The sequence below is a fragment of the Triticum aestivum genome, chromosome 4B (genome assembly GCF_018294505.1).
Source record: "Triticum aestivum cultivar Chinese Spring chromosome 4B, IWGSC CS RefSeq v2.1, whole genome shotgun sequence".
NCBI classification, from domain to species: Eukaryota; Viridiplantae; Streptophyta; class Magnoliopsida; order Poales; family Poaceae; genus Triticum; species Triticum aestivum.
The window spans coordinates 427,459,639-427,477,691 of record NC_057804.1 but is presented as its reverse complement, the minus strand read 5'-3'; positions in this window follow the sequence as shown (position 1 = coordinate 427,477,691).

Genomic DNA, 18,053 nt, shown 5'->3' with positions numbered 1-18,053 from the left:
AGTTTTTTTTTCATTTTTCATTTTTTTGAGCGGAAGCTGCAAGTTCAACAGTTTTTAAAAAGTTCAGAAGTTTGAAAAAAAATCATAAATTTTGAAAAAAAGTTCATCGATGTTGAAAAATGTTCATCAATTTGGAAAAATTTCATCGATCTGAAAATAGTTTGTCGGACTTGATAAAAAGTTCATCGATGTTGAAAAATGCCCATCAATTTGGGAAAAAGGTTCATCGATCTGAAAATCATTCATCGATTTTGAGAAAAAATTCATTCATTTGAACTTTTGAAAAAAAAGTTCATCGATTTAAAATAAAGTTGACGAATTTGGAGAAAAAAGTTCAGAATTTTGAAAATAATAATTCACACACTTAGTAGAAAAGGAGGGGAAAAATAATCAAAAATTGAACAAAACTGTTTCCAAGAGAAAATGTTTGAAAGGTTGTACATACAGGCGAGTGGGTGGGTTGGCAGAATGGTTAGGACAGCGCGGATCGAATCGCGCCCTCACTGGCAGTTTTTGCCTTTCTAAAACAGAAAAAAAATGAATATGGGCCGGCCCAGTGCGGCGGGAGGGTGTTCGCCCGATTTGCGTAAATACCTAAAACGGACACTTAAGACACCGTTTAGGATTTGCCGGAAATTCATGGCATCAAGTTGCGTGCAGCTTTTTCTGGTGACTGATGAAGCTGTAAAAGGGAATGGTACTCACTCCCGTGTGGCAGTGTCTACAGGATTACTCAACCTTTTTTTTTACCCGGAAAAAGCAAGTGTACATAAATTAATATAAAAGAAAAGAAAAATGCAAAGCCATCAATCTATGACTGGGAACTCCATGACAAAGTTACAAGTGTTGTTCTATCCACTTCTTGATCTTGATGGCCCTTGCTGGTTTAGCTCTTAGTTCAGCCATGGCCAGCCCTTCTCTTAGGAGTTAATTGCAAGAAACTACCACATTTGTGGCTAGGTTTGCAGAAAACCACAAACTCATTAATCTGCTGCCTCCTCCATGGTGGAACCTTGTTCGGTGGCGCCTGGGTCCACCAATCCCTCCGAGCCTGTCGTCTCGACGCGCATCCCCTCGCCCGCAACTCTTGTTCCTGATCCGGTGGACCCCTCCTTGTCCACTTGCCCCATGGGGACGGACCCTTCTTTGTCCGCTAGCTCCCTGGTGGCGGGCCCCGTGCCGCCTGCGCACGACGTGATGGCGCCATGCAGCCCATGCATCATTGCCTCGGCTGGGATCGGCTTAGACGCTTTTGCTGCTCTCGTCCAGGCGCCGATTGCCCCAGTTCTGGCAGCTCCTTCCACTCGCCGCCGCAACGTTGTTCCTGCTAACTTCACCCCTCGGCGCAGTTTTCGCATCGCCAAGGAGGTGGACAGAGGTATGGACTCTGAGTCCAAGGCTAAGCGCGTTCTTCTCCGCCGCCTTGGGCTTCTTCGTGACGACGAACCGCTCTCCTCCGTCATCCTTCAGAAGTACGCCAAGCTCTTCAAGAAGACACTGTCCACGGACACTGTGCAGGCTCTGGCGGACTTCTATGGATGGAACGTGCCGGCCCATCTCCTCCTGGGCGCGTCCGAGGCTGGGCGCCCTGTCCCGGTCTAGTTGTTCTTTTTGGTCCTGCGCCCCCTTGTGTTCTATGGATAATAGTCCTCGTGTAATTTTTTGGAATGTGCGTGGGCTTAACTGCCCCGCCAAACGCTCCGCTGTCCGTTCGGTCATCGTCTCCGTGTGGCCTTCTATTGTGTGTCTTCAAGAAACAAAGCTTTCGACGGTCTTGTGCTCTATTGTCTCCGACACCCTCGGTCCGGATTTCTTGGATTTCTTTTTTCTGCCTGCGACCGGGACCTGTGGCGGCATCATCCTCGCTTGGTGCCCCTCTGTGGCTGCCCTGTCTAATCCCCTCATCAGCCTATATCATGTCTCCGCCTGCGTCACCGTTCCAGGTGACACGGGCCATTGGTGGATCTTCGGTGTTTACGGCCCCCAAGCTGGGGCGGACAAGATCGAGTTTCTTCAGGAGTTGCACGACTTCAGGGCCTCGCGGATCAGCCCCTGGATGGTTGGCGGTGATTTCAACATGATTGCCTCTGCGGCGGATAAGAACAACGACAGATTGCACCACCGTTCCATGCGTCGCTTCCGTAGTTTCCTGGCGGACGAGGAGCTCCGGGACCTTTACCTCCATGGTAGGCGCTATACCTGGTCCAGTGAGCGCGATCCGCCCACGCTTGTTCGCATCGATCGTGTGCTCACTTCCCTGAGTTGGGAGACCCTCCATCCGCACTGCTTCATGCGTTGCCTCTCCTCGGCCGCCTTAGATACGCCCCCTTTGTCGGCATTCTGGGAACGGGGGTACCCAGACTTGCCTGCCTGCGGCCTGCGGCGTGGCTCAAGGAGTGGCCCAGTACGGCCCATCTTCATCAACACACGCTCAAGACCCTCGCGAGGGGCCAAGCCTCGTGGGGCGGACGACGGGAGGCTTCCTTAGGAGCGGCCTCGTCGGGCTGGCTCGCGAGGAGGCGGAGAGATCAAGGCGGGGTACCTCACAAGGTGCCCGTGACGCAAGCCATGACGACCAAGACCAGGCGGGCGCCAGGCGGGCGCCAGGCGGGCGCTGGCCTGCGCAGAGTCCTTGTTTCCCCTTTGGTGCAAAGGGGGCAAGCGCAGGCAAGGGCATCAAGCAAAGGCAACCATTTCGATGCAACAAGACCAAGACTAGCAGGACGGCAGAGCGGAGGTCATCGTGGAGCCCAAGCCAGCGTCATCGTCAGGGTCTTTGGTAGGCGAGGACCAACTTTAGTCAGGATAAGTGTACTAGATGTTCCCCTTCAAAATGGCCAATTATTGGCGCCCTTCCCGCTCAATATTTGGGAAGAGGCCCGGGGCCTTGCCCTATAAATAGGACTAGCCACCATAGTATAGAGGCATCTCGCATCGACCCCTCCAAAGGGACAACACCACCACAAGAACACCCCTCGCGAGGCTGTTCTTCCTTTGTACTGTTCCTCATCAGCCCCAGAGGCAATCCACACCACAAACTGGAGTAGGGTATTACACCACAATGGTGGCCTGAACCAGTATAAATCTCGTGTCCTTTGAGTTGTTCTTCGTGTAGTTTAGATCCTAGCGAGGCGGTGAGACATGAGTAGGTAGGGGGTGTGATCTCCGCGTGCACCCCAGTGTTCGAACCTCAAGGGTCCGTCGGAACCCGAAATCTGACATTTGGTGCGCCAGGTAGGGGTGCGCCGGAGCTCTCCCTTCCGTCGACTCATTCTCCATCAGCACTGCGCTCCACCCTCATGACGGCCAACGCACCGCCCGCTCCGGCTGTCGACGCCGGCATGGGAACCAGGGGGCTTCGAGCCCTGGCCCCCGCCTTGCGACAGGTGCAGTGGCCAAACAAGTTCAAGCCAAACATGCCGCCACGCTACGACGGCGCGGCCGATCCGCTGGCCTTCCTGCTAGCATATGAAGAAGCCGTCCTCAAGGCCAGAGGCGATGACAGGGTCATGGCTAACTGGCTGCCCATGGCCCTCACCGGCGTCCCGCGCATGTGGCTGCTCCACCTGCCGGTGGCTTCTGTGGCCTCCTGGGAGGAGTTGTGCAGCCTCTTCCTTGCCCGTCATGCTGTGCCGGCACCCCTAGTTGTCGCATCCCTCCGGGGCGGATCGCAAGCACCACCTTCAGGCCACCACATCATGCCATTCGTCCGCCAGATCGGCGCCGCTTTTGTGCCACGCGGGGCGCCTCCGGGTTGGGCGGCACCTAAAGCCGATCTGGCCTTCAGCTCAGATGATCACCCCTCCAACTCGGCCTGCTCGGGCACGCTCCCAATGTTATGCACCCCCACCATCTGCAACGTGGCGGTCACCAAGACCCTCATCGACGGCGGCGTTGGCCTCAGTGTGCTCTCAGTGGAGGCCTTCAGCCTTCTCCACGTACCGCTGGAACGGCTGCAGCCCAGCAGGCCCTTCTTGGGCGTCTAAGGTAACTACGCCGGCTCCCTGGGGTAGATCCACCTTCCGGTGACCTTCGACACCTACGACAACTTCCGCACGGAGCTAATCGACTTCGACATCGCCCCCATCGGCCTCCCATACAACGCCATCCTTGGCTACCCGGCGCTAGCCCGGTTCATGGCAGCAACTCACCCGGCATACAACCTCATGAAGATGCCCGGGAGTAGCGGCGTCCTCATCGTGTCTGGGGACACCAGGGACGCGTTGCAAAGCGCTCAAGCTCGCTTTCAAGGCCGCGGCGGCGGCACAGCCCGCCGACTCAGACGCCTCTGAACCCAAGGGGGCTGCACCGGCCAAGAAGAAGCAGCTATTCACTCAGGACAAGGCGGAAACCAAGCAGGTACTGGTTGACGAGGACGGATCCACCAGTGCCACCTTCACCATAGGAGCCAACCTCGAGCCCGAACAGGAGGAAGCTTTGGTAAAATTCCTGCGTGCGAACAAGAAGGTATTCGCGTGGGAACCTGATCAGCTAGCAGAGGTCCCGAGGGGTGTAATCGAGCATCACCTCAATGTGTGCCCCAACGTGCGTCCAGTGAAGCAGAAGGCGAGGCGGCAGTCCACTCAGAAGCAAGCTTTCATCGTCCAAGAGACCCGCAAGTTGGAGGCGGCGGGGGTCATTCGCGAGGTCCGCTACCCAGACTAGCTGGCTAACCCTGTGGTCGTGCCGAAGAAGGGGGGAAAGGAACGCATGTGTGTCGACTTCACCAACCTCAACAAGGCCTGCTCGCAGGATCCGTTCCCGCTCCCTCGTATCGACCAGATCGTCGACTCCACCGCCGAGTGCGACTTGTTGTGTTTCCTGGATGCCTTCTCCGGCTACCACCAGATCAAGATGGCAGTAGAAGATGTGGAAAAGACGGCCTTCCTGACCCCGTGCGGGGTGTACTGCTATACGTGCATGCCATTCGGGTTGCGCAATGCCGGTGCAACCTTTCAGCGGCTAATGCGCATCGCCTTGGGTCGGCAGCTCGGGAGGAATGCTGAGGCTTATGTCGATGACATTGTGGTGAAGTCTCGAGAGGCAAAAACCCTGATACAGGACTTGGAGGAAACCTTCGCGAGCCTTAACGAGGCGGACTTGCGGCTCAACCCGGAAAAGTGTGTGTTTGGAGTCCCCTCGGGCAAACTCCTGGGCTTCCTAGTATCCCACCGGAGCATCGAGGCCAACCCAGAAAAGGTAAAAGCAGTCGAGGACATGAGCCCACCAAAGACCCTCAAAGAGATGCAGAAGCTCACCGGGCGCGTGACCGCACTAGGGCGTTTCATCTCCAAGCTAGGGGACCGAGCGCTGCCCTTCTTCAAGCTGATGAAGAAGAAGGGCCCCTTTGAATGGACTAAAGAGGCCGACAAGGCATTCCAGGACCTCAAGAGGTACTTGACCAGCCCCCCGGTGATGGTGGCCTCGCGCCCTCAGGAGCCCTTGGTGCTCTACCTTGCGGCCACCCCTTACTCTACCAGCGCAGCCCTGGTGGCTGTTAGGGAGGAGTGTAGGACCAAGGCCGCAGCGACCGTCCGGGTTAAAGCAAAGCAGGGCCGAGAGGGCCTCCCAGCGACCGCGGCTGCAGCCAAGGAGGACCAACCGCAGAAGGGAAGCACGCCCGAAACAGAGGAGGCCCCTCCTCCAGGCGACAAGTCGCCGGGGGCTCCGTTGTCTCAGGAGGCGCCCCGGCCTCCGGAGGACGCTAGTGGCACTAGCACCCCCAACCTAGTCGAGCACCCAGTGTACTTCGTCAGCACGGTATTGCGGGACCCAAGGGCGTGGTACCCCATGCCCCAGAAACTCCTCCTCGCGCTATTGGTGGCCTCGCGCAAGCTGCGGCACTATTTCCAAGGCCATCCAATCAAGGTTGTCTCAGCATACCCCTTGGAAAGAGTGCTCAGGAGCCCCAACTCAGTTGGAAGAGTCGCTGAGTGGAACATCGAGCTGGAGGCGTTTCAGATAGAATTCAGCACAACCAGAGTCATCAAAGGGGCTGCGCTTGCGGACTTCATGGCGGAATGGGTAGAGGCGCCAGGCCTCGAGGCTGGCGAGGATCGATCGCTCTCCCCAGGGAGCGAGGCACCGGACGGATGGGTCATGTACTTCGACGGGGCGTTCTCCCGACACAGCACAGGGGCTGGTGCGGTACTCATATCTCCCACTCAGGACAAGCTCTACTACGCCGTGCAACTTTGTTTTCAGCATGGGGAGAAGGTCTCCAACAACATAGCAGAATACGAAGGCCTGATAGCGGGCCTGAAGGCCGCAGTCGCCCTGGGGGTGAAGCGCCTCACCATCAAGGGTGATTCACAGCTCCTTGTCAACTTCTTCAACAAAGTATACGAACCAAAGGACGAGCACATGGAAGCCTACCTCGTGGAGGTCCGCGGGATGGAGAAGCAGTTTTGGGGGCTGGAGTTGCAGCATGTGCCTCGCGGCACCAATCAAGAGGCTGATGACATCGTGAAAAGGGCATCCAGGCGGCTACCTCAGGAGCCTGGCGTCTTTGAGGAGCGTCTCTTCAAGCCCTCAGCGACGCCATCACTATCAAGCACGGCGCAGCCTCGGGGGGAGCTCCCCCAGCCGCCAGCCTCGGGAGCCCCGGTCTGCGGCCTGACATCAGGAGCGCGCCTGCTCCTGGCACTAGAACCTCAGGAGGGGTGCTGGATCACGGAGCTCAAGAGTTACCTGACGCAAGGCACATTGCCGGAGAAGGAGGAGGAGGCGGAGCGTGTGGCACGGCAGGCCGCAGCATACTGCCTTCAGGATAGGGAGCTCTACCGAAGACGACCGAATGATGTGTCTCTACGTTGCATTTCCAGAGAGCAAGGGAAGGAGTTACTGGCGGACATACATGGTGGCGACTGTGGCCATCACTCGTCGTCACGAACTCTCGTCGGCAAGGCGTTCCACAGTGGGTTCTATTGGCCCAAGGCCCTCAATGACGCTGCGGAGCTGGTAAAAGCTTGCGAGGCCTATCAGTTCCATGCCAAGCAGATACATCAGCCGGCGGGAGGTCTGCAGACTATACCCCTCTCGTGGCCCTTCGCAGTCTGGGGACTGGATATCCTAGGCCCGTTCTCTCGGGCGCCAGGGGGCTACCGCTACCTCTATGTTGCCGTGGACAAGTTCACCAAGTGGGCTGAGATGGAAGCTGTCCGCACCATCCCCGCAGGCTCACGGTCAAGTTCATCAAGGGCCTCGTGAGACGATTCGGGGTGCCGAACCGCATCATCACCGACAACGGTTCGCAGTTCACCAGTAACCTCTTCAAAACATACTGTGCTAACCTTGGAACGCAGATATGCTACGCTTCGGTGGTGCACCCGCGCAGCAACGGTCAGGCCGAGCGAGCCAACGCAGAGGTCCTGAGGGGCCTCAAGACCAGGACCTTCAAGAAGAAGCTGGAAGCCTGCGGCAGGGGCTGGTACGACGAGCTCCAGTCCGTGTTGTGGTCAATCCACACGACCGCAACCAAGCCGACTGGCGAGACCCCGTTCTTTCTGGTTTATGGAGCTAAAGCCGTTCTCCCCCACGAGGTCAGACGTTGTTCCGCGCGGGTCCTAGCGTTCGACGAAGCGCAGCAGGACGCCATGCGGGGGACGGATCTCTTGCTGGGGGAGGAGCATCGCCGAGAAGCCGCCCTGCGGGCAGCAAGGTACCAAAAAGCTGCGGCGATACCACTGCCGCAACATCCTCCCCAGGACTCTCGAGGTAGGGGACCTCGTGCTCAGACGGGTTCTCTCCAGGGAGGGGCTGCATAAGCTCTCTCCCATGTGGGAGGGACCGTTTAAGGTTGTTCATGTTTCCAGACCTGGCTCCGCACGCTTGGAGACCCAGGAGGGGGTGCCCATCCAGAACGTGTGGAACATCCAACACCTCCGAAGGTTTTACCCCTGAAAAAGGCCCGGTGCCTGTGAAGAAGGCGAACGCCTGTGAAGAAGCTGTGTTTTGGAAAAAGGCCTGGTGCCTATGAAGAAGCTATGTTTTGGGAAAAGGCCCGGTGCTTGTGAAGAAGGCGAATGCCTGTGAAGAAGCTGTGTTTTGGGAAAAGGCCCGGTGCCTGTGAAGAAGGCGAATGCCTGTGAAGAAGCTGTGTTTTGGGAAAAGGCCCGGTGCTTGTGAAGAAGGCGAGTGCCTGTGAAGAAGCTACGTTTTGGGAAAAGGCCCGGTGCCTGTGAAGAAGGCGAATGCCTGTGAAGTTGCAGTGTTTTGGAAAAGGCCCGGTGCCTGTGAAGAAGGCAAACGCCTGTGAAGCTCGCCGCCCATGACACTCTCATGTAATAATGAGTGGGTCTGTACACGCCCCGGAGTCTCCGGAGTGCCGCCCTCGGGCCTCGGGGGCTCCCGCCCACGCCCAGTGGCAGCACTTAGCTCCGCGCTGGTGAGAAGACGTCGAAGACTAGACTAGGTGCCAGACGCGGCTTCTTTCATTTGCTTTCCGCAGTTGGCGTGTTTGTTCCTATTTGAAGTTTTTCTGAAACCGTTGCCATTTCGAGCTCGCGACTCTCCCATTTCACTTGTTCGTTTCGTTCTCTCCCGCGCAAGGTCTCGCGAGGGGGGAGCATGGGCACCCTCGCGAGTATTTTTTTGCCCAGTAATTTGGAACTTCCCTGATTCGAGTCCGCTGCGGGAGCACCCCTCCCGGTCCGTGCCCCACAGGCATCACGACACGATCGCGGGGTTTTGGGTTGGTTCCCCTCACTACCAAGGCTGGAGGCTACCCCTGCTGACTAAACTCTGCACAACACAAGGCGTAGGACGAGGCACTGGCCTCGGGAGGCGAGGACCGCAATGAGCCCCCTAAGATAAGTGATTTCCACGCACAGGCACACAGAATGAAAGCATAGCGCATAAGCAGAAGAAACGACGCACCAATTAAAACAGCAACAGTTTAGCACACCCTGCGGGGCAACGAATTACATTCTTTTCGCGCAGGAGAGAAAGGAAAGCGAAGGGGGACGACTTGCTCGGCGCCAGCTCTTAGCGAAGGCTCGTACTGCCTCCGGAGCTCAGCTGGATTCCGCCTCCCGCTTCACCGGAGCGCGGCGGCGGGCCGACCTGCTACCCTCTCCCAAACAAGAGCGACGACGAGGAGGCTGGTCGCGACCACCACTGGAGGAGCTGCTACCCGAAGGGGAGTCGCTGGAGCTTGGCGGATCTCGGGCCCCGCTGCCCGCGCGCCCTACACCCACTTTGCCCCGACCAATGCCGGGGATGGGTGCGCGGCCGCGGTCATCGTCTTCAGGGCAGCATCCGGCACGGCGGCCGTCTTCCCCGAACACCCTCATGTAGAGGGTGGCGTCGCCGTCGAACTTGAAGTCTAGAGTGCAACATCGGCAGGTCGCGCGCGTGGGCAAATGTTTGCCAGCCACGGGTCAAGGCCGCCTCCCCGGCGGTGGAGACCTCCAGGGTAGCCCAAGAGGCCCTGCTGCAGCAACCATCTGCCTGAAGCCAAAGGCCGCCTGGGGCACCAGCCGGAAGCTCACCTATGAAGAAACGGGGAAGTTGGAGCCAGGTGCCGGTCGGGTCTGCCGACCACACGACAAACTCCGGCAGCACCTCCGCCGAGCGGAAGCGCGGCCTTGGGGGTCGCGCAGCCCCAGCGTACCTCTCGATGGCAGCCGGACGCCCACCGCTGCGCAGAGGGCTATTTTCACGGCCCCGGGAGGCCACAACAGGGACAATGGGGTGCTTGCGAGGGCGGCCCTGGCCGCGCTTGGTCGGAGGGGAGTCGGGCCCTTCCTGGCGAGCCTTCCCTTTCTCCACAGCCGAGAACCTCTTCGGCGGAGCCATGGGGATGGCGAGCGGCCGAGAAGAAAACAGAGAGTAGCAAGGAGGGATGAACTGGAGGGGCTCACGCCGTTCCATACATATAGCTGAGGAAGGCCAACCGACGGCCTCCACGATCACAGGTAATCATGACCCGTTTGCATGCAGGGACTTCTCAAATCATGCAGCTACCGAGGCGTTGTGGGGAGGCCAGGACGCCCGCGTCCAATCAACCGCCACGCGGCACCCAAGGCCACAGGCTATTGGGGCCCGCGGCGCTTCGCACTTGCCTCTTTGCTCCTCTACTAAGCCAAGTCCAAGCGCGTCTTGGGCCCGGGGGCTACTGTCGGCGTTCTGGGAACGGGGGTACCCAGACTTGTCTGCCTGCGGCCTGCGGCGTGGCTCAAGGAGTGGCCCAGTACGGCCCATCTTCATCAACACACGCTCAAGACCCTCGCGAGGGGCCAAGCCTCACGGGGCGGACGATGGGAGGCTTCCTCAGGAGCGGCCTCGTCGGGCTGGCTCGCGAGGAGGCGGAGAGATCAAGGCGGGGTACCTCATGAGGTGCCCGTGACGCAAGCCATTACGACCAAGGCCAGGCGGGCGCCAGGCGGGCGCTGGCCTGCGCAGAGTCCTTGTTTCCCCTTTGGTGCAAAGGGACAAGCGCGGGCAAGGGCATAAAGCAAAGGCAACCATTTCGGTGCAACAAGACCAAGACCAGCATGACGGCAGAGCGGAGGTCATCGTGGAGCCCAAGCCAGCGTCATCGTCAGGGTCTTTGGCAGGCAAGGACCAACTTTAGTCAGGATAAGTGTACTAGATGTTCCCCTTCAAAATGGCCAATTGTTGGCGCCCTTCCCGCTCAATATTTGGGAAGAGGCCCAGGGCCTTGCCCTGTAAATAGGACTAGCCACCATAGTATAGAGGCATCTCGCATCGACCCCTCCGAAGGGACAACACCACCACAAGAACACCCCTCGCGAGGCTGTTCTTCCTTTGTACTGTTCCTCATCAGCCCCAGAGGCAATCCACACACCACAAACCGGAGTAGGGTATTACACCACAATGGTGGCCTGAACCAGTATAAATCTCATGTCCTTTGAGTTGTTCTTCATGTAGTTTAGATCGTAGCGAGGCGGTGAGACATGAGTAGGCAGGGGGTGTGATCTCCGCGTGCACCCCAGTGTTCGAACCTCAAGGGTCCGCCGGAACCCGAAATCTGACACCCTTGCTTGTGGACTGCACCCCGCGCTCCCCGGGGCCCAAGCGTTTCCACTTCGAGTGATTCTGGCCTTCGATGGATGGCTATCACCAGACGATGGCCGATGCCTGGCATGCCGCCCCTCCCGACCCGGATCCCTTCCGCCGGCTTTTTGCGCAACTGAAGGGCACCGCTTGTTGCCTCCAGAGTTGGAGTGCTCGTTCCATTGTTCACATCGCAACACAGCTCTGCACTTCCCGCAAGCTCATCGTGCGGTTTGATGTGGCGCAAGACCTCCAGCCACTCTCTCCGGCCGAGGCTTGGCTTCGCCATAACCTAAAGCGGGCGTACCTGGGGCTTGCCTCCCTGGATCGCTCCATTGCTCGCCAGCGGACACGTCTATCATGGGTGAAGGCAGGGGACATGGACGTTGCATTCCTGTGTTTGCATGCCATCCACCGTAAAAAACAGAACCGAATCATGGAGCTGCACGTGAATGACTCCATCATCTCCGACTTGGAGGGCATGGTCGAGGCTGCCTTTTCCCACTTCTCGCGTCTCCTGGGGACTGCTGACCCTCATTCCTCTACCATCTCCCTCGACGCAATCGACCACCGGTTCTTCGACCTCTCCTCCCTCGAGGTACCATTCTCAGAGGAAGAGGTGTGGCACGCGATCTGCTCTCTGCCTAAGGGCAAAGCTCCCGGCCCGGACGGATTTACCGCTGAATTCCTTTGCGCTTCTTGGGAGGCGATAAAAGAAGACATCATGGAGGCCTTCCACAAGCTTCATGCGCTCAATGGCCGTGGCTTTCACAAGTTGAATGAGGCTTTCCTTACCCTGCTCCCCAAATCTCCGGATGCTGCCACTCTTACAGACTACCGCCCGATCAGCTTGATCCATCTCATTGCCAAGCTGTTCGCCAAGGTCCTCTCTCTCCGGCTGGCCCCGCGTCTCTCCGAGATGATTTCCTGTAATCAGAGCGCGTTCATTGCTGGGCGTAGTATCCACGACAACTTCATGCTTGTCCAGCAGACGGCTCGGCAGCTCCACAACCTCCACAACCCGCGCGTGCTCCTCAAGCTGGACATCGCTCGAGCTTTCGAATCCGTCTCCTGGTCGTTCCTGACCGAGGTGCTGCACCATTTGGGGTTTGGACACCGCTGGATCGGCTGGGTGTGCATTCTCTTGGCCACCGCTAGCACGCGCATTCTCATCAATGGGATGCCGGGGCCGCCGGTGTTCTACCTTAAAGGGCTGCATCAAGGCGATCCGGTCTCCCCCATGCTTTTCGTCATCGTCATCGACGTGCTGAATCACCTGTTCCGGCGGGCCATGGAGCTGGGAGTTCTGAGGCGGCTCACCGAAAGGCACATGGCGTCCAGCCTGTCCCTGTACGCCGACGACATCGTCCTCTTTTGCCATCCCGACGCTGCAAACCTTGTGGCCGTTAGCATACTGCTTCAGATATTTGGCGAGGCATCCGGTCTGCACACCAACCTGGCTAAGTGTTCTGCGCTACCAATCCAGTGTGCGCCTGCCCACCATGCCGTCATCGCCAGCCACTTCCCGTGCCCGATCATCGGCTTCCCTATTAGATACCTGGGCCTACCCCTTTCCGTTCGCAAGATCTCAGCCTCGGCTCTGCTGCCGCTTGTCGACAAGCTCGAAGAAAAGCTCTCTTCTTGGTGGGCTTCCATGCTCTCCCGTGGCGAGCGTCTGGCGCTCATACGACACGTCTTCTCTGCCATGCAAACTCATGTCCTCATTGCCATGGCGCTGCATCCTTCGATCCTCCAACGGATCACTCGCCTTGTCCGGGCTTTTCTCTGGCACGGCCGCAAGACGGCCAATGGCGGCCACTGTCTTGTCAACTGGGGTCGGGTCTGCCGCCCCCCAGCCTTCGGTGGCCTCAACATCCCGGATCTCCAACGATATGGCCACGCTCTCCAAGCCCGATGGCTTTGGCTTCGCAATACTGACCCTGCTAGGCCTTGGCAGCATCTTCACATCCCCTGTGCGCCGAAGGTTCACCCGATCTTCAGAGCCTCAACACGCTGGGAGCTTGGTGATGGCACATCCTGTAGATTCTGGGAAGATCATTGGCTACACAACAACTCTATCTCTGAGATCGCCCCTTTGATACACGCGTTGGTTCCAAGACGTCATCGGCAGCGCATAGTGCGTGATGGCCTGCTTCACCGGGCTTCGATTTGCGACATCCACGACAGCCTGGGGCCCGAGGCCCTGGTCCAGTATGTTCTTCTGTGGGCTCAGCTTCACGACTTCCAGCTCTCCATCGGCCCAGACCGCATCATCTGGCGCTGGACCTCCTCTGGCATCTACTCTGCCAAATCTTGCTACAAGGCACTTTTCTCGGGATCGACCATTGAACCAGCCTGGCGGCTTACCTGGAAGTCGTGGGCTCCTTTCCGCGTCAAGATTTTCCTCTGGCTTGCCTATCAAGGCCGATGTTGGATCACAGATAGGTTGGCGTGCCATGGCCTTCCGCACGCCCCCCTCTGCCTGCTTTGTGACCAAGAGCCCGAGACCATGCAACATCTTCTGGCTGGATGTTCATTTTCACGGCAAATCTGGCATGAGATCCTTTCCTGGTGTTACGCCACTGCCGCCCTCCCTAACCCGGACTGTGAGTTCCACGAGTGGTTCTCTGCTGCCAGTCATGGCTCACCAACTGCCCTTTGCGGAGGGCTCGCCACCATCATCATCCTTACCACCTGGAGACTCTGGAAGCACCGCAATGATTGTGTGTTCAACGTTGCAAACCCCTCTATCTCCAGACTCTCCGACAGCATCAAGGAAGACGCCTGCGCTTGGGTGCGCGCCGGGGCCAAGGGGCTTGGCCAAATTATCGACGACACGTAGGATGCTAGGTTAGGGTTGCGCGGCACCCCCTCTGCCGTGCCTGGTTTTTTCTCATTCACACCATCTCCTTTGCGCATGTGCTAGTGAGATAACCCCCTGTAACCATCACTCTATTTCCTTCTATCAATACAATATACGCAAGCCTTTTGCATATTCACGAAAAAATTAATCTGTTGCAAAAAATACTATAAAATCACTTACGTCGTTACAAAAAGCACCGATCGGGCGTTTAGCTGCGTTTGAACTCATTTACCACAGGTGGGCTCCGAAAACGCTTACGTGGCATAACTGCTAGGCAGACGATGCTGTTTGGACCAAAATGATCAAGATGTCGCGCCTGTCGGTCCTCGCCAGATAGATCACCCGCGCCCTATCTCTCTCTCTCTCGCCCCTCTCCTCTCTCGCGCGCTCTCTCTGTCTCCCCTGCTTGCCGTCGGTGACCAGCCTGCTTGCCGCCATCCGCCATGGTTTCATGGAGCGACACCGGTGAGGACTCGGCCGCCGAGTACTCTTCAGGAGGCTCCCCTATCAAGGCCAGTGTCGTTTATGGTTTCGATTTAGTGCTTCGAGCCTGGGTTTAGATTTGGGGATTTTGTATTTCCTACTCGATTTGAACTCGTCAGATGAATTTTGTTCGTTTCTTTGATTGATCTAGATCTCGGCTACAATCGAGGACCCGAACTACTCTGATGTTGATGATGATGTGATAGTGATGTGTGAGCATGGTCAGCCAGCGAAGAGGTTTGTTGCATTAGAAAGGATTAACACCGGGAGGAGGTTCATTGCTTGTGCACTTGATGTAAGTGGTGGCAAATATCTGTAGTTAGCTTTATTGGCAAAGAATATCTAAATTGTTCATTTGTATTTTTCATGTTCACTATTCATGTAGTAGTTCTTTTTTTGCGAATAAACTATTGTATTACTCAAGATTAGGGATTACAATCACGCATGGCAATGTTCAAAACCTCATCTGGCCCAGAATCTAAGTAAACCATGGTTTGGCCCTGTGTTCTACCAAAATTAGCCATAGCATGGCTAGCACAATCGCCATTATGATGAATATGAGTAATAGAAGAGTCTCTTTTCCCCATACCTTGTTGGATCTCCCTGATGATGAAGGAGCGCTTGGATAAGTTTCTTCCATCTCTTTTCAACATATTAACAGCATCTAGACAGTCTGACTCTACAAAGAGAGCCTTGGCTCAGTGGTCGGGCATGCGGTTGTGCAGCCTAGCGACCCGAGTTCAATTCCTAGAATTGACAGGTGATGCACAGGGGTTTTCCCCCGTTTATTGAGGATCAAGCTTGGTGTGTGGTGGAACCTATCATCAAGAACTATCTTGATACTCATTTTAAAAAAAAATCTGAGGACCATGTTTATCTTGGTACTCATACTAAAATGGCCGTATGCATCCTGGTTGGTGCAGAGGCTGGGAAGTGAAAATCTCTCCCATTTTTAGGATGGAGTCAAGCCCCATCATGTACTACATTTCACACCACACGATTGTATGAGCGTATGTGCCTGATGGGATGCACCCCTATGCCGCTGCCGATGGCTGGATCTACGCCGCCGTCGCCGCCCCAGACCTCCACGGGGGGATTGCTAGGTGGATCACGCCCCGGATCACTGCATCCGATTGCCTCGATGGCGTCGGAACGAAAGGAGGGGGCGTCGGGATCGCGATCAATTTCAGCGCCGGAATCAATCGGCCAGGGCCAAGGGGGGTTCACGCAATGGCGTGTTCAGTTCCTGGCCGAGACGGATCCTGGCAAGTGGATCGAAGGCCGCGTCCGTCTCTCCCATCAGTCGTGCTGGATAGCTCTATTCGATTTGGAGAATGACGTCCTAGTCGGCGACTACTTGCCAAACGGCGACTCGATCGAGGTAGGGATTTGTTTCAGCCTTGATGCTTTTCACGTGGTGGTTGGTGATCGTGTGCAGGTAGATCAACGTCCGACGAGATCAGTGATGATTGACTTGACAAAGATGACGGTGCCGGCGAGACCGGGAGGGCGATTTTGGGCTTTGATTGACAACGATGATGAAGATCAAGAGGATGATCACATCTCCACAGGTTCATTTATGCTTCCCCAAGCTACTGGACTGACAGAGTTGCCGGTGATCAATGAGGTTCCTGCTCGTCGGCATTCGAAAACTCAAAGTGCCAAACCGACAATGAAACCTTGGATCGGTCCGATTCCTAGGGTTTTTCGCGAACCCGTGACTTTATCCGAGTTTCTGCCGGATTCTTGGACTCTAGTTACTCAAAACAAGAAGAACAAACGAAAGAAGGGTCATCCGTCACCGCCATCGAGGCCGTCGGTGGTGAGATCGGTGAGTGACATTCAAACTTCCAGAAGGGTTCGTTTGAATTCGCTCTTGGGTGTTGAGGCCCGTTTGGATACGGAGCCGGTCGTGGGTCTCCTAGACTCGGGCGAGGCCCAGTTGGGAATCCAAGCCGAGCCCGTTCCCGTACGCACTGACCTGATTGTTTCGATCAAGCCTCATGTCCTAGCTGCACCTAGGGTTTTCGAACCTGGTTTCCCGACCCTGGGCGAGGGACGAGCGTGTCGACTCACCTGCGCCGACAAGATGGTTGGACGTGGGCTGCCGCATGGCAAGCGAGGTCCGTCGACCGCCGTTGGAGCGGATGCCGTTGTCGCTGCTGGTCGCGGCAATCCAGCCGCCGCGGTGGCAGGGTCTATCGGGGGCGGCCGCGCCGCTGCGCCCATCGTCGCCGGTGGTGCTGCTGGACGCGGCGGGCCAACACCGCAACAGCAGCCTGGAACGGGTGCCGGCCGGGGTGCTCTCCTTCAACCGCGGCAAGGCCCAATCACCGGAGCAGGTGTTGCTCCCCCCGCGCGACTAGGCCCGGTCACGGTTGCTCTAAGCTCGCAGGCACCTGTACATGACGTGCAGCGGCAGGGCGAGCCGGTGCAGCAACCGGTGGCCAAGGTACCAGCTCTAGGACGAGGTCGTGGCGCTCAGGGCCGTGGTGGTTTCTATGGTAACAACAGAGATGGATGGAATGCTAACCGGCACGGGAGGTGGGGAGACGATGGTTATGATTCATATGGAGAGGGGCTGCACCGTGGTTCTTCTTCCGGTGGCGGCCGTGGGCACAACTGGTACAATGATGGTGGTCCTGGACAGTTTCAGGGGCCGCCCCGTAATTTTGTGGAAGGCGTTGCTGGACCCAACTATCGCTTCTGGGGTGGATATCGGCGTGGTGGGAGAGGTAGATGCCCACCTCCACCGCGCCATATCCCTCCGCCGCCACCGCCCGTTGCAGATATGGCTACGGGGGAGGAGCTTGAGCACACAGAGACGAATTCATCTACGCTGCCGGCGGCTGCGGCTGACGTGGTTACGGCTCTGGCAGTGGTGACAGTACCGGCGACATCTGGAGCTTCAAATCTCAGAGAGGGTACTTCTGACAAAGGGCCGGAGAAAGTGGATGGAGAGAAACTATCCAAGTGGGCAATTAAGAAAAAGAAGTTGCCTTGCTTTAGATGTGGCGAACTGGGTCACCTTATGGCAGAGTGCACTAATGAGCTTTGCGATTATTGCCTAAAATCTCAGCACCTTACTGGAGATTGCCCACTTCTATCTGATCCTAAACCTGGCATTAGCATTTTCGGTGTGTGTTGCAAGGAGCTGATGTTTTTTGAGACTCCGGAAGTGGACTCGCTACCACAGATGGCTGAGAGTTCCTTTCCCGCAGTTGTCCGGGTGACTAATGGTCAGTTGTCTGAGGCTCAGATTGTGAGACAGTTGCGTGACTTGGTACCAGGTAACCATCCATGGCATCTGGAACAGTTAGAGGGACAGTCCTATAAGGTGGATTTTCCCACTAAAGAGGATCAGATGCATTTTCTCAAGTGGGGCATGTGTAGAGTCCCAAGCACCAACACTATTATTGCTTTTGATGAATGGAAGCGGGAGGAACCGGAGGATATACCTTTAGAGAAGGTGTGGGTTCGTTTCTTTGGTGTTCCACCAAAATTGATGAAGCATTTTCTGATTGCTTGGAGCTTGGGTAGGATGATTGGCAAGACTGAAAAAGTGGACATGCCCTTTACTCGTGCGCAAGGGGCTGCACGGTTACTAGTCAGTGTCGCGAGTGTTGAACACATTCCGGATTTGGTTAGATGGACATATGCTGGAGTCACATATATTTTAGAGCTTGAG